The 5,991-nt window shown below is 40.1% G+C and overlaps 1 pseudogene; it reads left to right on the forward strand.

Annotated features, from left to right (window-relative positions):
• The first annotated feature begins 1,747 nt into the window (after nucleotides 1-1,747).
• LOC100964049 lies at nucleotides 1,748-2,307 on the forward strand (annotated as a pseudogene).
• Nucleotides 2,308-5,991: the final 3,684 nt, after the last annotated feature.

Consider the following 5,991-nt stretch of genomic DNA (forward strand, 5'->3'; position numbering starts at 1 on the left):
TAATTCCTGTAACAATAGCTTTAGAAGTATTAAAGTATTTAGGGATCATTTCACCAAGGAGATATAAGACTTGTACAATAGAAACTACAAAGCATCACACTAAAAAATATTAAAGGTGACCTATGTAAAAGAAGGGAAAGCTCATGTTTGTAAATTGGAATACTTCATATTGCTAAGATGGTAATACTTAAGCAAAATAAGCTACAAACTTAATTCAACCCCTGTTAAAATCCCAGCTACCTTTCCTGCAGGTATGGAAAAGCTAATCCTAAATCCATGTGGAATTATAAGAGATTCCAAATTACCTAACCAATCCTCTGAAAGAAGAGTGAAGTTGGAAGACTTGTATTTCTAAATTCCAAACTATATCACAAAAGTATAATAATTAAAACAGTATGGTACCAGCATAAGGACAGGTGATGGGGTGCAAGAAATGTCACCTCCAAATATGGCACATTAGCACACAGTTGTTTAAGATGAAGAAAACTGAAGAAAACACAAAAGCAGAGAAATCTCTGCTCTTTTCTTGACCCTGCTCTCCTGAAATGGACCTTGCTCTTTCCTCCTTGAAACAGGCCATAACAACCAATGGCCACTCTCTGATATTCTATAAGTGCTTCTTTACAGGTTTTCATGGGCTTCTCCTCAGAAGACCCTGTGTGACAGGTGTTCTTCTGTATACCAGAGGGAAAGAACAATACACAGAGATCAGTAAAGATCTGAACAAACAGCCCTTATTTCTCCCAGTTTACTACCATTAGATCATATCCTTTTTTCTCCAATAGCACCTCAGCATAACTATCCATACAAATAGTTTTCTGTCTTTCTTTAGGTCTTCATTTCTGCAGGCTCCTGTGTCACACAAAATATTACACAAATTTGTAAGTTTTCTTTTGTTAATCTCTCTTTTATTATGAGGGTATTCGCCATGAATTTTGTGTTAGGTGAGGAAAAGATATTCCTTTTCTCCCCTTTACAGAAGTATAGTTCAGTAGAATAAAGAGTTTAGAAATGAACCCTTCTATCTATGATCCTTTCATTTTTGACAAATGGGTCAATGCCATCCTATAGGGACAGAATATTCTACTCAACAAATGGTGCAGGAACAACTGGATATCCACCTACAATGGAATGAAGTTGTACTCCTGTCTCATCCTACTTACAAAAATTAACCCCAAATAAATCAAAGACCTAAATATAACAGTTAAAACTATAAAACTCTTAGAATAAGACATAAGGGTAAATTGCTATCACCTTTGATTTGGCAATGGTTTAATGTAATCTCAAAAGCACAGGCAACAACAACAACAAAAAACATAAATTGCACTTTATCAAAATTAAAAACCATTGTACATCAAACAACACATTAGAGAAATTCATGTAACAATCACAACGAGATATTACTTCATATCATCTAGGATAGCTCTAATAAAAATATTTTTAATAGGGCAGCACCTGTGGCTCAAAGGAGTAGGGCACCAGCCCCATATGCTGGAGGTGGTGGGTTCAAACCTAGCCCTGGCCAAAAACTGTCCTGGCCAATATATATATATTTTTTTAAATAAAGAATATAATAAGTGTTGGAGGGCATGTTTGCTGGTAAGAACATAAAATATTCTAATCACTGTGGAAAAGAGTTGGCAGCGCTTAAAGAGTTAAACATTACAGGCTCTCCGACTGTCGGTGCCCTCTCTGGTCCGGCCTTGCTGGTTTGGCCTGCAGTTTGAGCTCCCACTTCCAACCCGAAATGCCTATCCACAGAGGTGGAACCGAGAGTGGGGCCTGCGGGAGCACCGTGCATCACACCGAGGAGGTCCAGTGCGATGGGCCGCAGCTTCCACTGCTGCTGCTTTCTGCGCATGGTTTGCAGGAAAAACGTATACAGCACAACAGTGGCAGTTCACGAGGAAGAGATCTGCTGCAAATCCTGCTACCAAAAGAAGTATGGGCCAAAAGGCTAAGGTTACGGCCACGGCGCTAACACGCTCAACGTGGACCTCGAGGACAGGCTCGGCGTCAAGCCAGAGGCCTACAACACATCCAAACCCTTCTAAATCATCTCAGCAATATGGAGGTGCAGAAAAATGTTCCAGATGTGGGGATTCCGTACACGCTGCCGAGAAGATAATTGGAGCTGGGAAGCCCTGGCATAAAAACTGCTTTCCAAGTGCCAAGTGTGGGAAGAGTATTGAATTGACAACTTTGACTGAAAAGGAAGGTGAAGTCTATTGTAAAGGATGCGATGCTTAGAACTTTGGGCCCGAGGGCTTTGGCTATGACCAAGGAGCTCTTGTTCATGCTCAGTGAAGACGAAAACCCAGAACTAAGAATCGCCCACCCGGAATCTCTTCATAGTCTATGCACAGATAATCTTGTACCACTAAACTACTGTGAAATTCCACTAGCATTTTACTGTTACCCTATTCCTGGACAGGCTGGCTAACTTGGAGGAAGAGAGGGTGGTAGCCTTCTGCTTTATTCTCCAGCATTTTTAAGGACCATTTCTTTTACTTTTAAATAAAACTTCAGCTTGAAAAAAAAAAAGAGTTAAACATTACAATTACCATGAAACTCAGCCATCCCACTCCTAGTTATTTACCCCAAATATTAAAAACAGGTGTTCAAGCAACAACCTTCATAGAAATATTCAATACACCACTGTGCAAATAAGTGAAAGTTGGAAACAGCTCACATCTTCATCACCTGATGGCTGGATAAACAAAATGGTACTTTACCATACAATGGAATATTAGTGACTCATAAAAAGAAATGAAGCAATGAAAGGTGATACAACTTGGATGGATCTCAAACATAGGACAGGTAAAAGAAGGAAGGTGCAATAGAGTATATATTGTATGATGCATTTATATGAAATATCAGAATAGCTAGATCCAGACACAAATAGCAGGTTGGTGGTTGCCAGGGTTTGGAGGACGGGAGCAGGGAATGACAACAATGGCTGTCAGGGGGTAGAGGAAGATGGACATAAGGGGTGACTGCTTAAGTGGTAAGCAGTTTCCTTTGGGATGATGCAAATATTCTAAAACTCAATAGTGGAGAAGTTGCACAATACGGTACACATCCTAAAAGCCACTTAATTGTGTACTTCAAAATGGTTAATTGTATGTTACGTGAATTTTACCTCAATTTTAAAAAGTGAGAATTAGAGGACAGCATAAAATGATCCTATGGGGAATGTTGGGCAGCATTCTGTAATACCCACCGATCAGGTGGGACCAAAATCATCTGGAAGAAACACAGGCAAAGAGAGTATGGTGGGCTTCAGAGGGAGGAAAGAATCCAAACTTCTTTGACCATTCACAGTAGGGAGGAGGAGTCAAGGAGAGCTTGAGTGGGCTGGGGGGAGGGGGCAGACCATGGAGCTCAGCAGGGCGTCAGTTAGATGTGCTGCCACCTTAAAGCAGAGTCATTGTCTGAAACATACAGGACAGGTAAGTGACTCAAAGGCCAAATGTGTGCCATAGATGAAAACTGTTTCCTGCACACAGTTAGTGGAAAAGAGAAAAATCCACCTAAAAATCTGAATTTCAGGCTTCCCTTAAAGCAAAACCAATCCTACGACCATGGGTCCCTATTAATTCACATTACAAATCCACAAGGAGCCGAAAAGCACCCAGTGGCATTACCTGCTTTCTAGGCATTTGAATTTGAAACAAAGGATTACATCTCTTAATTTCTCTCTAGCTTTTACGGTGCCATCATTCTAAAATAAATCCACAAAAAAATAAAAAATTGACCTTTCCATGAACCTTAAGGATCTAGAAAATAATTTTAAAAATTTGAGTCATTGTGCATCCCATAGAACCTGGGTTTCCCTGTGCAATAAACAACCGGTTTTAATTTCACAATCCAGTCATCCATCCCTCCGTTATGAGATGAGCAGATTTATTCTTTCATAATCCCATTTTAGGAGTTTATAGACCAAATGGGACACATGTCCTAGGAAATGTTAATGTGAAAAAGGATTTGTTCAGAAATATGAATTTTCTGTTTAAAAAAAAACAGAATTTAAAAGAAATATATCATTTTTTCAATCAGTTTTATAATAGAACACGAGCACATTTCCCCATGTTCAAAATATACCGATTCGATATATTTGTTGCTGAATATATTTTTGTTCTGACACAGCTGGAAAAAAGCCTCAATTTAGCAATTTAGATTTAGCAAACAATTTGTGCATAATATGGCCCATTTGCTTTTGGTGTTATTTCATCATGATTTTAGAGCCAAAAATACTGCAATATAAAAATCAGCAATTGAGTATGTGCAGTGACTCCGATGAACTGAATTTTCAAATGGTGTTTTGTTTAAAATATTATCCAGCCTGCTTAGAATGTATAATTTCAAAAATGTCATGGCTTAAAAGGTAAGATGCCCCTTAGTGGGTCTCATTTCAATTACAAATCAAGAGGCCACAAGCTGTGATATCACTCACAGCCTATGTGAGCAGAACTTAACCCTCTAACCCACCTTACTGCTCTCCATTCCTTAGATCATCAAAGCAAGGCTGTGACTGATAAATGTATAACTTCATTTGTTTTGAGACTGTACATCTAGGTTTTATTCAAGTTTCTTAAGTGGGAAGCAAATTATACTCTACCCTCCAAGGCTTTTTCCTGCTGAATAGAACAGAGCAAGAATCAATTGTACTTCAGCTAATCTATACGGCCTTTTCAGGGTCTTCCGGCTGTTGTAGGTAGCCACATGAAGTTTTATCTTGTCAAGTATGGCTTAGCAGTAGCAATGATTAAAGCTCACGCTTGCACACAATATACATTTTTGAGTGAAAATTGAGTGATGAAAGGTGATCTCTGAAACAAGACTTCCTGCCTTGAGTTTCTGGTAAATGTGTGACTTTAATGACCACAGCTCCTTGGAGCACTTGATTTCTCACTTTTATACTAACTAACCTTCGGGATCCTTCTTGAGTACAGCCCTGCCTGATGTACCAAAGTCTTAGGTAGACTGTGAGGATCTCCAGGCCCCTCCTGGAGCACAAAGGTGGATGCCCCAACTGGTGCTGCCTGATCTCAATCTTGCCCTAAGCAACTGCCCACACCTGGGAAGGAGGGTCTGCTCTACCCACCTACCAATCCGAACTTGATATGCCAAGGGCAGAATACTCTGTAGCCCATGGGCCCAGCAGCATAGGTACAGTAGAGACTGGAAGATGACCTAGAATAGGCTTCCGGCTAATGATAATGTTACTACATTGCTGTTCACAGCCCCCACTGGGCTTTCAGAGAGGCTCATGGGCAGTCAACACACACAATAAGACTCAGTGTTCCAAAGTGACCTCTGAACCATGAGGTAGGCCCAGTCCAGCTTATATAAAACAGAAGAACCAACAGGCCATAACCAAGGCCATTTTTGTCTCAACAAGGGGGCCTATTTGTTGTCCATGGCAAATATATCTGGCTCTATAACCCTATATCTTGCTCTTGCTCTATAAACCTATATTTCACTTCTTCAATAAACTTCGTTTCATGCTTGCCTGACTTTGGGGTGTCTGGTAATACTTCAGCCGAGAGGTCACCAACAACCAAGAATGTAGACAAGTGCCTGAACCCTGACACACGTGTACTGCTTGACAACTCCCACAAGCCTAGAATACATGCCCTATTCTCTAGCCTGAATTCCACACGTGGGGATCAGGCTAGAGAATTTCCTTTCACTCTCACTCATCCATTCATCTACCCATCTATCTGCCCATTCATTCATCCTGCCATCAAGTACTAAAGACTTACTCTGCGGCAGACTAGTTTGCTGGACATGTGAAGCTAAATAAAGTCCTGACAAGTGCCTTCAGAATATTTACAACTAAGGGAAGAAAAAGGCCCCATTAAAGTTGAAGCTATAGATTTCTCTTTCAATGCATGCTGCTGGCTTATAAAAAACAAGGAAAATACAATTACACAGAGAATATGTAATGTTTGGATTGCAAAGCTTTTCTGTGCAATGATACATTAA

The sequence above is a fragment of the Otolemur garnettii genome, unplaced genomic scaffold, assembly GCF_000181295.1.
Source record: "Otolemur garnettii isolate 467f Iridium unplaced genomic scaffold, OtoGar3 scaffold00042, whole genome shotgun sequence".
Lineage (NCBI taxonomy): Eukaryota > Metazoa > Chordata > Mammalia > Primates > Galagidae > Otolemur > Otolemur garnettii.